This window comes from Suricata suricatta, chromosome 9 (genome assembly GCF_006229205.1).
Source record: "Suricata suricatta isolate VVHF042 chromosome 9, meerkat_22Aug2017_6uvM2_HiC, whole genome shotgun sequence".
NCBI classification, from domain to species: Eukaryota; Metazoa; Chordata; class Mammalia; order Carnivora; family Herpestidae; genus Suricata; species Suricata suricatta.
In genome coordinates this window covers 138,991,151-139,008,662 of record NC_043708.1, presented here as the reverse complement: position 1 = coordinate 139,008,662, position 17,512 = coordinate 138,991,151, and the positions used below count along the sequence as shown (strand labels likewise).

Here is a 17,512-nt window from a genome sequence, read left to right as displayed (position 1 = left end):
AACATTTATCGGATTTCTGGAGAGAAGGGACTGTTTCCTTCCCAAGCTGAGACTCGGCAGAATAAATCAGATATAAACCACAAACGGCTTGTACCCTGGCTCCTTGAGAACGCAACCAGATCAATACAAAGTCACCAAACCCCTTGTGAAAAAATGGCAAAAAAAATATCAACAGACAAAAGACAAAGAGAACCAGTGAACAAACGGAAAACTATGGGACTCCAGGAATAATCAAAGAAATGTAAATTAAACACGATGTGACTGGTTTTTTTACCCATTAAATTAACACGCTTTAAAAACCGTGCTCAGTAAGTGATCAGAAGAGGCTGCTTAGGCTGCGTACGAACCAATCAGGAAGACCCAGGGGCTGAAAACAAGGGCTGATGAGCTCTCCGTGTAAACAGCAAACAGAAACTATGTTCGGCTTTTCCAGCCACAGAGTCTTCGTTACAAGTGTTCTACTCAGTCGCTGTAGCAAAGCAGCCGCCACGTCTGCCCCTAAAATGAGTGGGCAAGCTGTATCCCAATAAAACTTTATTTAAAGAACAGGTAGCAAGCCAGATGTGGGTTGCAGGTCATGGCTTACAGCCTCCGTCTCAAAGGAGGCTCATGTCTCCCTCCTGCCCCATGTCCTCTGCAGGTGGGCAGGGACAGTCTGGTCACTCCGGCCACTCGGGGACCTGACCCAAAGGGAGGCTCCAAATTCACTTCTGCTTCTACGGCTACTTCAGCGGAGGATTCTAAAAGTCACACACAGGCTGTTAAGTGCCCTGGCCTAGAATGATGTTCTCATTTCCACTGACCAGAGCAAGCTGCCCAGTCCTGCCCCACAACCAGGGGGCTGGGCGGAGCTGGCCCCCCATCAGCTGTATTAACAATGCCCCGGTACCAGTGAGGATGCAGGGAAACACAGCTGAGACACGTGAGGGGTTGTGGACGCAGCAAATGGAAAGACAGGACACTCAGTTACATCGGAATTTCAAGCCGATGACAAGTAGCGTTGTGGTGTCTCAGCACTGGGCGCTAGGTGACAGAGCCTCGGGCTGGGGACGTCAGAGGGGGACAGCGGCCGGAGCCCAGGTCTTCAGAGCGCATCCTCCGGGCTCTTCGGCCCACTCCTCCCTGCGGGCGCCTCCCGTGGGCGTCATGCGTGAAACGGATTTCCAGAAGCTCTGCTCGGCCGGCCGCCAGGCGTGCCCGGCTGCGGTCTGTGCAGAATCGGACGTCGAGTTCTCTCTTTGCAATGAAATGTAGACTTTTATTTCCATTTAAAGTGAAGTCCTTCGTTTCTAAATGCTGAATAGGATGGTGCTTTAAAAAGAATTCCAGATGGTTAAGTTAGGAGACTGTAAATTAAAACAACAAAGAGCAGCCCAAGGTTACTCGTGGATCCTGAAGCCCTTGAACTTGGTGGTGAATGAAACGCCATTTCCATTTATCTTAAGTGCAAAACTTTTCATACTTTGTTCTGAAATCACTGCCAGCCCCGGCGGTTAGCCTGTGGGCATTGTGTGGGCCCCGCCTGGGTCTGCAAAGATTCTTCTGACAAATCCAAACTCTCCAGCCCAAGATAAAGGGACCACAAACTCCCTGGGAGGGAAGAGGAAACGCGGCGGAGGGTAAGACAGGGATGGAGCTGGAGAGATGAGGCGGCGGACAGATACTGAAGGGCCTGCCCAGTCAGGGGGCGGGAGCTTCCTGTTGTTGTCTGTAGCTTCCTGTTGACACAAGGCCACATCTGAGGGAAACTACAGCACAAAACATCAAGGCCTACTGCTCAGACACAGAAATAAAAAACACGAAGCGTAGACTCCGACGGAACTTAGCATTTACTTAATGCTTTTTCTTACATAACAAGAAGGCTAGAGGTAGACAGCTTGGTAACACTGACCCAGGAGATTTCAGATTTGGGGGCTAAACATCTCAGAGATGTTTCTGGCCATTCCCTCATGAATCCAAAATAACTGTTGCAGCTCCAGCCATCACATCTACATTCCAGGCCGGGGGGCTGGGCGGGGGAAGCAGCGACAGCATAGCAGCAAAATCTGTTCCTCCATGGACAGGAGAGATCATCACAGAGAACAAAATGGAAGGTAGCCAATATGATTGATTGATTGATGAGTAACTCCAGGGTCAGAGAAGGAAACGGTTCCTTCCTGTGTGGCAGGACTAGCCATCACTGCACGTCGTTTCCCGTCTTCTTTCCTGGGGGAGGTCCTGCTGCGTTGGCGCCTCCAGCAGGTACCACGTGCTCCCCGCGAGCAGTGACAGGACGGAGGCTGGGCCCCGAAGGGCGAGGTGTCTGCGGGTCTCCCCTGTTCTCGGGGCGGGCCCCTCACCCCAGGCCTGTGGGATTAACATCCTCTGGCTCCTGGGTCCCATGTGGGAAGACGGGGGGCTGAGGCCTCTGGAGGCCGACCCCCCACCGCACAGAGACAGCTGCGGGCAGGAGAAAATCCCCGCGGAGGAGAGAGCAGCCCCACGGCAGTGCCGGCTGGAAGCCCGCGTCCACGGGTCGGGCTTTCGGTGCCCCAGGCGCTCCCTCTGCATCCTCTCTTCTCCCAAAGACCGGGCGGCGCAGCACCCGGGTCCCCGAGTTCACACTACAGAGCGGGAGGGGGTCGCGCACCTGGGTCCCCAGCCGCATCGATCACAAGAGCTGAAGTGTGGAGGCGGCCCACGTGTCCACCGAGGGTGAACAGGGCACGGCGGGCACGCGTGGAGTCCTACCCCCCTCAGGAAGGAGGGGTTCAGGCACCTGCCGCCGCCCGGACGAGCCTGGAGGGCACGACACTGCGTGGAGTGAGCCAGACAGGAGGGGACAGAGACCAAGCGCGGGGTGACCGCAGAGGCAGCCCCGCCTGCGGCTGCGGCCAGAAAAGAGCGGGAGCCCTCCTGGGCCACGGGCCCCACTTGGGAGGCGCAGGCCACCGGCTCGCTGCTGGCCCCGCCTGGGCCACGGTCCCGGGCCAGTGACCTCCCTGGGGAGATTGGGCAGAGGCCGTTCTACCAGGCGGACACACCCACCAACGTCACCGGGTACAACATGGCCGACAACTACAGGGAAGGTGCTCAGTGTGACAATTCGTCACCGAGGTGTCGCCCACCCGCGAGAACAGCCACGGTTCATACACCGGACCACAGCACGTGCTGGCGCGGCGTGGAGCACCCGGAACTCCCCGGAACTCCCCGGACCCGCTGGGCGGGCAGGCGGGCGGGAACTGGCACAGCCCCTCGGGGACCCTCCACTTCCAGGTGTGCCCCCACCGTGAACACAGGCCTCTGTCTGCACAAACACCCGTGTCCGCGACCCGGGGCCCAGTCAGTGAAGCAACAGACTCCTGATTTCTGCTCAGGTCGTGATCTCATGGTTCGCGAGTCCGAGCCCCACGCTGTGCTCTGTGCTGACAAGGAGGACCCTCTCTTCCCGTCTCTCTGGCCCTCCCCGGCTCAAGCATGCTGTCTCTCTGTCTCTCGTCCAAAATAAATAAATACACTTAAAAGAAAAAATCTGGTCCCAAACGTTCTTACCATCTTTACCTGTCACAGTCCAAAGCCAGAAACAGCCCGATGTCCATCAGCAGGTGAAGCCACAAGTCTGGCCTGAGTGCAGGGGCGAGGGTCCCGAGCGACAGGGTGGGCTAGAGGTTCTGGTACAGGTCGTGATCGGGTGCGGAAGCGCCCTGACGAGGACTGCGCTCTGCCCCCCGCACAGAACGCTCCAGGACGCGCAGGCCAGCCGTGGTGACCAAAGACAGGCCGGGGTGGCCGAGGACGCGGTCCAGGGGCGCGAGGCCGGGAGCCTGCGGCGTCGGGCACACGTCCAGTGTGTGCAGGGTGTGACCCTCCGTCACCCCGCCCCACAGGGAGTGAACGCCGCCCGGCGCAAACACACAGGACCCCAGGGCGCACCTCACACGTCCCCTCCTCCCTCCCTGCGTGGTGACCGGTGGCTGCAGGTGGCCGAGAAGCCCCCGCCAGCCTCCACCCTGGGGACACTCGGGGAAGGTCCGGAGCCTCCCTGCGCACACCCCACAGGCAGGAACTACGCCCTCGTGGCCGGAAGCAGCCGAGATCGCGGGCCCGCTGATGGCCCCCGCGCCCAGCCCACCTGACCCATGACAACGCCCAAACCCAGCATGTCGCCGGAAGCGTCGTCACTGAGACAGCACGCTGGCGGTCCCCGGTGCACTCTGTGACAGGGTGAGGCCCTGCAGGCCGTGAGGTCTGGCTGCGAAGCGGACATCAGGCTGCTCTGTGCTCCAGTGACAAGTGGCAGAGGAATAATGAGGTTCCCTCAAGACGGAGGCCGCGAAGACCGATCGCACCCCTCACGATGCGTGTGCGCAGAGGAGGGGGGACTGCCCGAGGGCACAGCCACTCTGTCTACACCGCGACAGACATGGGGTCCTTCCCGAGGGCCCGGGGTCCTTCCCGAGGGCCCGGGGTCCTTCCCGAGGAACACGGGGTCCTTCCCGAGGGACACGGGGTCCTTCCCGAAGAATGCGGAAGGCAGCGTTCTCAGCGTGTCCCAGAGGCGAGCTGACCGGACGCCACCCTCTGGGTCACATACAGACCCTCCAATGCCACCCTCCTTCCCCCCGGATGGTCAGATGAGACGGTTAACACAGGGCCCCTGGAAGACGGGCAGGAACGGGATCGAGGGGACGCTCCATGAGACGCGGGCCGAGGCAGTGCTTCTGCGGACGGAACCGGACAGGGGGCCAGACGACTGGGCTGCATAGAAACGAAGGCTTCGTTTGAAAAGCGTTTCACCTCGGGCATCTCACGAAGGAACGGACGCTGCCACCACTGAAGGCGGGAGGCCGCGCTCGCCCAGGAGGAGCCCGAGGGCCCACCTCCTTGTCCCAGAGCCCTCAGGGGCACGAGCCTCAGCCTCCCCTCCAGGGAGGCAGCGGTCACCGCACACGGTGAGGGGACAGAGGTGTCTGCTCCGGCCCGGACCCGGCTCCCAGAGCAGGCTACGCGGAGGACCCTGCCATGCCGGAGTGCGCGTCCCTAAGGTAAACTGTAAAATATGGGCATCCCCAGGGCACCTGGGGGGCTCCACTGGTTAAGTGACCGACTCTTGACTTTGACTCAGGTCATGAGCTCACCGTTCGTGAGTTCAAGTCCTGTATCAGGCTCTGCGCTTGACAACAGGGTCTGCCTGGGATTATAAATAAATAAATAAACTAACTTAAAATTTTTCCCCCTCTAGTTAACAGCGTAGTCTTGGCTTCAAGAGTAGAATCAGCGATTCATCCTTACAGACACACCCGCTGCTCCTCCCAACAAGAGTCCTCCTGAGTGCCCCTCCCCTATTCACCCATCCCCCACCCGCCTCCCCTCTGTCAACCCCCCGTTTGTTCTCTGTATTTAAGAGTCTCTTATGGTGTGTCTCCCTCTCTGGTTTTATCTTATTTTTCCTTCCTTTCTGCTCTGTTCATCTGTTGTGTTTCTCAAATTCCACATATGAGTGAAATCATACGGTATTTGTCTTCCTCTAATTTCACTTAGCCTAACAACACTCTAGTTCCATCCACGGGAATGGCAAGATTTCATTCTTCTTGATCGCTAATACTCCATTGTGTATATAAACCACAGCTTCCCTATCGATTCATCCATCCACGGACAGCTGGGCTCTTCCCACACTCTGGCTGTTGCTGAGAGCGCTTCTGTAAACACTGGGGTGCAGGTGCCCCTTCGAATCAGCACCCCTGTGTTCCCTGGTAAGTAGCTAGTAGTGCAGCTCCTGGGTGGTAGGTAGCTCCATTTTTATCTTGTGGAGGAGCCTCCAGTTTCCCAGAGCGGCTGCACCCGCTTCACCCCAGCCGTGCAGAAGGGAGCCTCTCTCTCCGCATCCTCGCCGACATCCACCGTTGCCGGAGGTGTTGGTTTTAGCCACTCTGACGGGCGTGAGGGGGTATCTCAGTGTGGTTTTGATCTGTGTGTCCCTGATGACAGTGACGCTGAGCATCGTTTCATGTGTCTATGGCATCTGGAAGTCCTCTTTGGAGAAGTGTCTATTCATGTCTTCTGCCCGTTTCTTTGCTGGATTCTTTGTTTTTTGGGTGTTGAGTTTGTAAGTTCTTTGTCCGATACGCTATTCTCCCATTATGTCGAAAAAGACAAAACATGATCATTCTCCACGTGTCCTCCTCTGTGGCAGCGCCGGGGAGGACGGCCTGGACGCCCCGTCTCTGGGCAGTTGCAGACGGCTCTCCCACAATCCTCGGCCTACTCAGGCCAGGACGGTTCCAGGCAGCAGTGATGTGCTGTGAGCAGGGGCGCAGCCCTAGACGGTGGAGCCCTGCTGCGGGGGCGGGGGAGACGGGAACAGGACCCCTCGGAGGTCTCCTCCATGAGGAGGTGGCCTCGGTCCCACTGCGTTCAAGGTGATGAGCTGTTGGTGTGGGTTCTGCAGGGCTGTGCCACCCTGGGACACTCCCTGGACACCCATGGTGTCATTCACACCTGCTGGGACCCGCACCTCCCCCAGGTCGCCCAGGACGACGTGGCTGTGGAGCCTCTGGTCGCTGGGCTGTGGGGGGGGGGGGATATCACAATACTCTCCGGAATACTCTCCGGGCTCTCTGCCCCGCCCCACCCCCGCCCGTGGACGCAGCCGCTGCCCAGGACCGCGCCCTGAGGCTCCACCAGAGCTCGGGCTGAGGCACATCAGGACCCAGCGCCCGCCCCAGGCAGGCTGGCCACTGTGGCCCCGCTTCCCAGCCTGGGTCTGCGCTGCCCTATTTTAAGACAAAGCTGTAATTAGGCTTCACTCTGCCTGGGTCTCCAGACCGCAGTGTTCCCGTGCTCTCAGACAACAGAGTCGGGAAAGATGGTTGGATAATTAAAACAGCGAGATCATTAAGGAGAACAAATTCCACAGAAGAAGGTGGCCTTCCCCGGAGACGCAGCGGCGTCAGGACAGCCTGCCTTCCCCACCTGACACCAGCTACCCCTCGTCGAAATCAAACCAGGAACAGGGGAAACGACCCCAAATCGGTTCCAAACTGGGTGGGGGAGGGGAGAGCGAGGGCCACGGAGACTTCAGTCCGCTGGGGACAGCGGAGAAACCTAGGCACCCAGGGTGACCGTCCGCGGAGAAGCAGAGAGGAGCAAGCGGCTCGTGACTCTGCTGTGTTCAGTGTCATACTCAGCGTGGCGGGCCCCCGTGGGAACCGGAAGGTTCTGCGCTCTCAGGGCCCCGACATGGCCTTCCGGCTCAGGGAGGTGTCTGGTGCTCGGGTTCTTCCGCGGAGCCTGTGACTGTGCCTGGAGCCGCCCCGCAGCACGGTCCCGGCTCCCTAAGGAGGAAGGACAGTCGAACTCAGAAACAGACAGACCTGCTCCAGGGTGTGGACCCCAGGCCCGGCCCGGCTGATGGAAGCCTGTGACCCGGTTCTCAAAGCTGTAAATACTTCCGTTTTTCGACTCCGGACTCTCACTATGCCGACATTTTTAGACAAAGGAAATCATCTCAAATACTGAAATTGCTTCACAAACGGTCTCAGCCTGGGCCGCTCGGAAAGCTACACTGACACTGTACACGCTTATGCGCTAACGCTGGGGTGTGGGGGGACGGGGACTGGGGCACAGGAGAAGGAACCCCACGCCGTCTGGGGACCTCACCGAGCAGGCTGCGGCCGGCATCAAGCAAGGCTGCCGTCCAGAGCCGCCAGGTGGCCGGGAGCCTGGCCCTCCGGTGCAGGGAGGGGTCTGGAGGGGCTGGCAGAGGGTCTCCCCAGGGGGCAGCGACCCCTCCCACTTCCGCTGCACGTGTGTGCTGCCCGGAGTCCCCGGAAGTCTCGGCTTCGGCTTCAACAGGGGACCCCAGGCGGCACCTACGCTAGGCGGGAAGGCGTCCGTCTGGGGCCGCCCAGTGGCTGCGTACGGGCCGACGCACGCACGCAGGGTCCGCCAGACGCAGGGCTTGCGTCACATCGCCGTGGGCGCACCCCCCTCTCTCTCTGCACCCCCCGCCTCCACCCCCAACCTGTAAGTGGGAGGAACGCCCCCTCACACAGACCCTGCGGCAGCGCCCTGGCCACCACGTGACCAGACCAGGTGCCCCTCCCCTGGGATGACAGCAAACTGAAACCGACAGAGGCACGCCCAGCAGAGGCGTGGCCTAATCGGTGGGGCGTGGCCTAACCAGTGGGGCACAGCCAGCAATGGGTCGCTGTGTCCTTTAAGAATTCTATCCATAGAGCTCCCCTATGACCCAGCAACAGCACTGCTGGGGACTTACCCAAGGGATACAGGAGTGCTGATGCACAGGGGCACATGTACCCCAATGTTCACAGCGGCACTTTCTACAATAGCCAAATCATGGAAAGAACCTAAATGTCCATCACCCGATGAGTGGATCAAGAAGTGTATATACACACACACATACGCACGCACACACCACACAACGGAGTACTACATGGCAATGAAAAAGAAGGAAATCTGGCCATTTGTAGCAAAGTGGATGGACCTGGAGGGTGTCATGCTACGTGAAATAAGTCAGACAGAGAAGGACAGACACCATATGTTTGCACTCATAGGTCTAACAGGAGAAACCTAACAGAGGACCACAGGGAGAGGAAGGGGGAAAGAGAGCGGGGAAGAGAGGGACACAGATCAAGGGAGACTACTGAATACTGAAAACGGACCATGGACTGAAAGGGGAGGGGGAGGGAGGGAGGGAGGGGGTGATGGTCATGGAGGAGGGCACTTGTGGGAGAAACACTGGGTATTATATGGAAACCAATTTGATAATAAACTACTAAAAATTAATTAAAAAGAGACTTTCCTTGCCATTTCACGTCGTTCAGGTTTTCCGGAAATCAAGCCCCTTGTTTTCTATGAGAAAGCCTTTACTCCCCTGTCACTCCTGCAGGGCCTGGTGCCATGAAGCCCTCTGCACTGACGTGACTTTTTCTTTCAGCACTCGGCGACGCCACTCCATCGTCCCGATTTACGGATTTCCTGATAAGAAATCAGCCATAATGATGAACTTTGTGCAAACATCTTCTTTATGTAATAAGTCTTTTTTCCTCTGGCCGCCTTTCAGGTTTTGTCTTGGTCTTCAGTTTTCAGGAGTGTGAATGTAATACACCTAGATAGCTTTGTTTTCTTTTACTTGGTGGGTCTGAACTTCCAGACCGGGTCTTTGTTACTTGTTACTAAATTTGACATTTCTTGCCCTCCTCTCTCTGCCCCATTGCCTTCCCCTTCCCCGTCTGGGAATCGAAGTGCCCGGGAGTCGGGCCGCTCCCCACCGTCTGGAGCTCGGTGTGGGACGGCAGCTCTCCGGGGCAGGGAAAGCCCTGGTTTGTGCCACTTGCTGACTCCACTGGTGTAGAGAGCTGTGCCCCAGTGAACTTCCACCCAGTTCTCTGCCGCGGAACGGGGAGCAGGGGAGAGGGGTGTCCCTGGCTTCCGCGAGCTAACGCCAGCCAGCTGCGGCACATCACCGATGCCACCGCACGGGGCCTGGCAGGCTCTGCTCTGCCCCTCACCCCACTCTTCCCTTTTTATTCATTCAGCTAATTTTTACTAACCTATCTTCAGATTCAGTGATTATTTCCTTTGGCTATGTTGTGTCTGCAGTTGAGCCCAAAGAAGGCATTCTTCGTCCTCGTTACTATGGTTTTCAATTCTCCCATTTTTGCGTGATTATTCTCGCCGGTCAGTTTCTCGGGTTACATCACTCTCTGTTCATGCGTGTCGCCCATCTTTTCCGCTAGCCCTTAACACACTGACCATTGTTATCTTAAGTCTCCTGCGTGACAGCCCCAACTTCTGAGTCACATGAGTCTGGTCTGTTTGACTTACCTCTTGACAGTGTATTTTTTTTCTTGTTTCTTTGACGGCCTCATACATTTCTGTTGAAAGCTGGTCATCTTATGTAGAACGGTAGAAAATAAAAAAAATAACGGTTATGCAGTCAAATGCTCTACCACTGAGCTATACCCCCTCTGCTAATAAATAACAGTTATGGCTGGAAACTCCCTTTTTCTGCGAGTCCTTTTGCGTGCGGCTTGGATCAACGCGGTTGGAGCTGGGGCAGGTTTCAGAACGCATTGGTTACAGGTGCACTGGGGGCACCGGTCGTCACAACCCTTCGGGGGGGCTTTGTGTTGGGGGGCTGGCGCGCCAGGGGCTGACGCATGTTCCGTCCCTGCTCTGGCACTTCCGGTGCCTCTCCCAGCAGTGGCCATGTCACCTGGCCCTCGCTAGCCTGATGGGGGGTGCGACGCGGGGGCGGCGCGGTCGGCTTCCCAACGAGGCCTCGCTGTCACTGGGCGCAGCGCCGCGGTCCCTGAGGCCTGAAGGAGGGTGCTCTCCGTCTCTGTTTCCGCTGTCGCCGGGGACCCGGCATCTCCTCCTGCTTCTCCTGAGAAGTAACGGCTTTCACTGGGGCGCTGGGGGCTCCGTCGGTGAAGCCTCCGACTCTGGATTTCAGCTCCGGTCACGATCTCAGGGTCATGGGCTCGAGCCCCGTGTTGGGCTCTGTGATGACAGCTCGGAGCCTCCTTGGGACTCTCTCCCTGTCCCGCCTGCTCATCCTCCCTCTCTTCCTCAGAGTAAATAAGTGAACATTAAAAAAGAAGTAACAGGCTTTTTCTGTCCCCTTCCAGAGCTGCAACGGGCTTTCGCCAGAGCCCTGAGCCGGCCCTGCGGGCCTTGAGGCTTCGGCCTTGGAGAGCAGACGTGTCCTCGTCCCCCAGGACTGCGCCGCAAGGCACTTACGCCTCTCACCCTGCCCCCGTCCTCTGTAAGGGCACCTGCTAAGGGCCGTGCACAGAGCCCTGTGTGGGCGTGAGGGCCGTGTCTGTGGCTCCCGGGGGCGCGATGTTCTCCCACAGGCTGTCCGCCGCCTCAACGTTTTGTTCAAAATTTTAGCCAGGTTCCTGCAAACCTCCAGGAGCACCTGGCTCAGGGAAGGACACGCGGTCTCCTTGGTGACGTCTGTCCTTCCGCAGACATCAGGTGCGCTGGCTGACCTGGACCTCGGTTCCCGGATGGATTCAGAAAGAGCCACGCACTTGTAGGTTGTTTTGGTTGTAAGTGTAGAAATGAGTCTCTTTCTGGCTCCCTACACCAAACAGGCCAAAGTCCCAACTGGGAATTATTTTAAAATAAGATACTGTATTCAACTCAAACAGTATATTTTAAAACCTCACTAAAAATTATGTGCTTCTTTGAATCTTCTTTTCAACTTAAAACCATAAGAAATACTTTGCTGTTATTATTAAATGCTGCAGACAAGCGAGTGATTTCAGTGAGGTGCAAATATGAATTCTGTCTTCAATGCTGCCTTGCCTGCTTCTCTTTTGAACCCCGCGATGACATCTGGGGGGAAATCCATAGCTTTCTGGTCCCTTTTAGGTAATTAAAAAAAAGTTCAGTCTTATTTAAAACTTCAAGTTCTTTTTTAAATTTTTTAAATGTTTATTTTTATTTTTTGAAAGAACAGGGGAGGGACAGAGAGAGAGGGAGACACAGGATCTGAAGCAGGTTCCAGGCTCTGAGCTGTCAGCACAGAGCCCGACGTGGGGTCTGAACCCATGAACTGTAAGATCATGACCTGAGCCGAAGTCGGATGTTCAACGGACTGAGCTCCACGTCGCCCCTGAAACTTCCAGTCTTCCCAGTCCCTTCGCCCTCTTGGCTGCACAGACAGACCATCCGCATGCTGGCGCCCAGGAACCTGCCCCGGATTCTCTAGAAGGATGCTCCCCGCTGTACAATTATCCAATGCGGAAGATAAACCCCAGCCCGCCCTCTCCTGATCCGCACTCAGCTTCTGCGCACAGTCGCCCCCCAAACTTCTTCCTGCCAGGGTCCCCTTACCCAGCAGGTGGCCTTCTTGGGCAAGGCCCTGGCGGGACTGAGTCCTCCTGCCCCTCAGAGCCCCGTCCACAGCCCCGTCGTGCAGCCATCACCCCGTCTCCGTCCCCTTTCCTGCTCTGAAGGGCGTGGGGGGACCGGGACAGTGACCCCCCCCCCCACCAGGTCCGCCCCGGGAGGGAGGTCTCCGGACTAACCCTGGGCCACAGGGTCGGGAAGCAACGGGGACTGCGCCAGCGCACGTGTGAGCTCGCGCACCTGGCATCCCGGCCCAGAGCGCACCCCTGGGGACGCACACAGGCCCGGGGCGGGACGACACTGTCACGGACACCGTTTGCACCACGCAGTGTGTGGTGGTGAGGAGGAGCTGACACTTCCTGCGGGCGGGACACCGCGGCTGCGGCTCACACGGGCCCGGCCAAGAGGGGCTCCAGGCGCCTTCCAGTGACGCACGGGACACGCCAACACGGGCAGCCCGTTCCCGCAGCGGCGGCCGTGAGCAGGAGTTCTGGCGCCATACAAGCGGCCTGTCCCCTCTGGGGGAGCCTGGCACCCCGCCCAGGACGGTCTCCCGGCTCCTCAAGTGCCCACGGCAGAGGCCGGAGGCTGAACCCCTGAATGGGGGCGCACCAAGGGCGAGGCACTGAGTCCCCGCAAGGCCGCTGTGCCAGGTCTTGTTTAGACCTCATGCCTCCCCCGAGGGGCGGGCACTCGCCCCCGATTCTCGCCTGCAGAAACGCGGGTGCAGAGATGAGGTCGTGACACACGGAGACGAAGACGCAGCAGCGCACAGCTGTGACCCCGGCTCTGGGCTCCGAGCCTGATTCTGGTTTAAGTGCTAATTCGTGTTAAGAAAGAGAGAGGGTGGTAGGGGTGGGTGAAGGGCAGAGGGAGAATCCCAAGCAGGCTCTGAGTCAGCACTGAGCCCGACGCGGGGCTCGAACCCACCAACCACGAGATCATGACCTGAGCCGAAACTGGACGCTAAACCGACGGACCCCCCAGGTGCCCTGGGTTCAGAACCTAATTCTCAGTGCAAAATCAGTCGCCGGCCTGCACCGGCTCCCACGCCCCTCTGGCCCCTCCTTGGGGGCAGAGCCTCCCGCCTGTGAGGTGGGACCTGCCGGGGCTCCAGGCTGGAACTACCCTCTTCACAGGCGAGGGGAGGGGACCAGCTGTTCTTACTACGCGTGCAGCCGGGACTGAGAACCACTGGGAGCACATCCTCCCCGCCCCCGCCCTGCCCCCACCCCCTGAGATAGTCGGGCTCTCCCACATGGGGGTGTCTGCTCACAACACGGGGCCTTTGCACTTGCCACCCTCCCAGATGAGCAAATCTTCTGTCGTGTGACTGTGCTGTCCACCTATCCCGCGTGTTCTCCGTCACATGAGCCCAGGACAGGTGACAGACCCGGGGACACATCTGTTGAATCCACACAGTGTTGCTGAGGCGGGTGTGACCTTCAGATGCCACCTCTCTCCCTCCATGTGGCCCCACCCGGAACCTTCCCAGGACACCCACCATTCCCCGGGCCTTCCCGCCATGAACCACGGACACGTCCTCACCCAAACAAGGAACTGACGTAAAAACTTCCCTCTAGGACACACCAGCCTCGCACCAACGCGCCACCCCACCCCTGCGGGACCCCCCTGGCCCATCCCGTCCGGACCGGGGGCCTCGCCCCCGAGCGCCGCCAGCAAAGGCCTTTCACATTGACATTCCCTTCCGACCCCGGTTTTCTGCAGCGTCGCTGCGGCCCAACGACCGAACGTGCGCGGCGGTAAAAGCTGCTCCCGGCCGAGCCGTGCTCTCGGACGCGGGTGTTTCCGCCTGGCGAGCGTGACCTTGAGGCCACGGGTCCCGGCCAGGTCCCCTCACTTACCAGGTGACGGTCGTCCAGGTGTGGTCCTGACGAGCCGAGAACCACGAAGTCGCCCCAGGAGAGAGCCGCTCCGCGCACTGAGCCCGAGCAACAGCGCAGGTGCCAGCCGGGGGGTGGCCAGGCCCGGGCTCCCCGCCGGCCCGGCGTTCTGTCCGCGGATGGACTGTTCAGCCGCCCTTCCGCCCCACTCCGGCAACGTGGGAGTGCGGGTCTCACGTGGGTACGGACCTCATGAGAGTGTGGATCTCGCGTGGGTGTGATATCGCGTGAGTGTGGACCCCCGCATGATTGTGGGTCTCAAATAAGTGTTGATCTCGCGTGGGTGTGGATCTCGCGAGAGTGTGGATCTCGCGTGAGTGTGTTAGCGTGTGGGCGTGGACCCCGCGTGGGTGTGGGTCTCGCGAGAGTGTGGATCTCGCGTGGGTGTGGATCTCGCGAGAGTATGGTCTCGCGAGTGTGATCTCGCGCGGGTGTGGATCTCGCGAGAGTGCGGACTCGCCTGAGTGTGTTATCGTGTGGGCGTGGACCCCGCGTGGGTGTGGGTCTCGCGAGAGTGTGGATCTCTCGAGAGCCCGGATCTCGCGTGGGTGCGGATCTCCTGTGAGTACCCTCTGTGAGTGTGATCTCGGCTGGGGCTCACGTTCCCCGGGGGCTCCGACTCGGAAGGGGCATCTTCCCAGAGTCCGTGGACCAGCCTCACACACACCCTCCTTCAAGCTTGTCAACTACTCTGGAACACGTGACACTATTAAGAAACCGAGGCCAGGGAACCGGGGACTCCTCCCACAGCTCAAGGCTGATCAGACACAGCGGGGCCCAGCCCACACCGCCCTCCCTGGGTGTGGCCGCCTGTCTCCAGGGGTGCCCGGGGAGGTCCAGGGGCTGGGCTGCCTTTGCAGCACCTCCCCCCGCGCAGGCCGCCAGCAGCGCCTCCTCCACCCGTGACAGAAACGGACTCTGGGAATGACCAAATCATCCCTGGGGACAAAATGAGCCCAGCTGTTTGCAAGTTTCAGGATGTGCCCCCAGGCCACTTGCAGATCGTGCCTGCAAACACCTGCCACCGATTCTGTTAGGTGGGGAGGCGACATGGGAGCACGCGGCACCGCTGGAGATCGGGGAAGAAAGCACACGGACCAGGGGAGGCCAGGCTGCCTCAGTCCACCGAGGGAGGCCCTCATTCCTTCCTGCCACCATGTCCCTTAACGAGTGCGGACTGAGTGCCTACCATGTGCCATGGGCTCAGGACAGGTGGGCACACAAATCAGACAGGAGTGCTCGTCCCCTTGGACTTTACTCTGGACACATATAAGCAGCAAATATAAAAAAAAAAAACAAGTCAATCACACAGTGTGTTAAAAGATGGCAAACTCTGGGAGCCCGGGGGGCTCAGTGGGTTAAGCGCCCAGCTCCGGCTCAGGTCATGATCTCACTTTTCCGGGGTTTGAGCCCTTCCTGGGGCTCTGTGCTGATGGCTCAGAGCCTGGAGCCTGCTTCCGATTCTGTCCCCCTCTCTCTGTACTTCCCCTGCTCGCTCACTCTCTCTCTCTCTCAAAAATAAAGGTTAAAAAAAAGTTTTAAAAAAAGATGGCAAACGCACCCTTTTAAAAACGCAGAGCGAGGTTCAGGAGCAACAGGTGCCGGGAGCGGGCTTGTGGGACAGGCCTCAGGGCCAGCACCCCGGACCCAGCTCACCGCCGCTGGCCCCTGCTGCCCACTGAGGCCATTCACGTCACCGCCTCCCCGAGACGCTGGGCGTCACTGTCAGGGGCGAGTCTATGCCCCCGCTTCTCTGCTCCGTCTCCGGAGCCGGCAGGTGCTTGGACAGACCGAGGGCGCCCCGGCTCCCAGGATGCAGGACAGCAAATGTCTGGCCGTTTTGGCTTCTGCGGTGGGAGGAGGTGCCCTGTCCCACTAGGACGCGCACGGGTTGCCAGGCAGGAGGACAAGGGTGCCCAGTGTGCAGACGAAACCAGAAATTAGGGCGGCGGCGGGAAGAGCAGGAGGAGCGGGTGAACACGTCATGGCGCATTAGCAGGGCACTGAGGAGATGAGACCCGCATAGAAGATTCCGGTTTCCGAGGCTCGTTTGGGTCCATTATGTGTCTCCAAATAAGCAGATCCTTTTTTAAGAAACCAACAAACTGTACATAATTCTGTACAAACTAGATTTCCACCTCAGTGAGTCCGTGTTAAGTCAAGTTTGATGAAGAGAAATTGGCCATTTAAGCCGCCGTGTCCGTAACCGGAGCTGCACGTCCTGCGGAGCGTGCGGGAGGCCCAGGGGTCACCGTCTCACAGCGAAGCCCTCGTCCGGGGTCGTCCGGACCCCTCTCCTGGCTGCGAGCCGGGACACAGCGCCCTGGGTCCTTCTCCGACTGCTGTCAAGACGCAGGTCAGCCGTGAAGTTAAAAACCAAACGCATCCATCGCGGAGAAGGGAACATCGGCGCTCACACTTCCAGCACGTCTGGGTCAGGGCCCTTGGCCTCGGTCACCTACGGGACGCTCACACGGCTGCCGGAGTCATGCTCGCGCTCACCCAGCCACGGGGTCTCAGCCGTGTGCACACGCAGGGCGTGCCTTCCTGCTGGCGGAGCTCTGGGGCAGGTGTGTCGGTCCACACAGGTCATGAGACTCACACGGGGTGTGAGCCCCACCCCCGTTCCCAGGAGTGTCACACGGGCCAGCGAACCCTGAGGACACGGGGCAAGCCGCTGCATGCTGGTTCCCAGGCTGGCCCTCGACGGCAAGACACCTGAAGTGTTGTCAAGACAGGCAGCGCCCAGGACAGCCCATCTGACGGCCGCACGTCCATTTACAAATTTCCAGTAGCCGAGTTTTGTTAAGAAGGTAAAACAAAACAAAAACAAAAAAACCACAGGGGCACCTGTGGGGCTTGGTCAGTGCAGAGTCTGACTTCAGCTCAGGTCATGATCTCACGGTTTGGGAGTTCAAGCCCCACGTCGGGCTCTGTGCTGACAGCTCAGAGCCTGGCACTACTTTGGATTCTGTGTCTCCCTCTCTCTCTGCCCCTGCCCTGCTCATGCTCTGTCTCTCCCTCAAAAATAAACATTAAAAAATGTTTTAAAACTAAAACTGCTCTTGGCTGCCGGCTGCATTTTGCTGAGCTACTCGGAGCCCCGCCTCCTATGTGGGTTACGTGTCTACATAAAATCCCGTAGGCAGCTTAGTCGAGGCAGACGACACAGAGCGTGGGTCTTGCTGAAAACGTAGTTTGGAGCCAGACTGAGAGCATTCCCGGGACGCCTGCTTTGGGAGCGCAGAGGAAGTCCTGGGTCCGATCCGGGAAGTGAGAGCCGGGCCAGGCGTGGGGGGACGGGGAGAAGCAGGGCCCCGGCCGGCGAGGACAGGGAGCAGGGTCAAGGCCCCGGCAGCGAGGCGCAAGGACTGAGGGCTACGGAGCTGTGGTCCGGGGACAGCTCCGGCCTGACGGGGTGTGTGTGCGTCAAAGTGCGCTGCTGGCTGAATTCGGGAAGGCAGAGCCCCCAGCAGGCACGAGACCCCCCCCACGCTCCCTCAGGTAAGGACCCCCCCATCTTGGCCAGGCCGGGACCTGGGGCCCAGTAACAGACGGCCCGCCTGCGTCTGACTCGGATGCCGTGTTTGTGTTCTGAGAGGCGCAGAGCAGAAGAGGCGGCACGGAAGCGACAGCAGCCAGGGTCCTGGTCTAGGTCTTTCTCTGCAGACGGGGGAAACGGGATCATCAGAGACCCAACGGTGCCCAAGCCAGTGGTCGAGGGGCATCTCAGGAGGGCCCCA

The 17,512-nt window shown here is 59.0% G+C and overlaps 1 long non-coding RNA gene across 1 annotated transcript in view; it reads right to left on the bottom strand.

Moving 5' to 3' along the window:
- LOC115300837 overlaps positions 1-13,776 on the bottom strand; it is a 105,396-nt gene extending 91,620 nt beyond the window's left edge. The window contains exon 1 of the long non-coding RNA XR_003912878.1: positions 13,731-13,776. This is a non-coding gene — a long non-coding RNA (uncharacterized LOC115300837). The remainder of the gene's footprint in view (positions 1-13,730) is intronic.
- Positions 13,777-17,512: the final 3,736 nt, after the last annotated feature.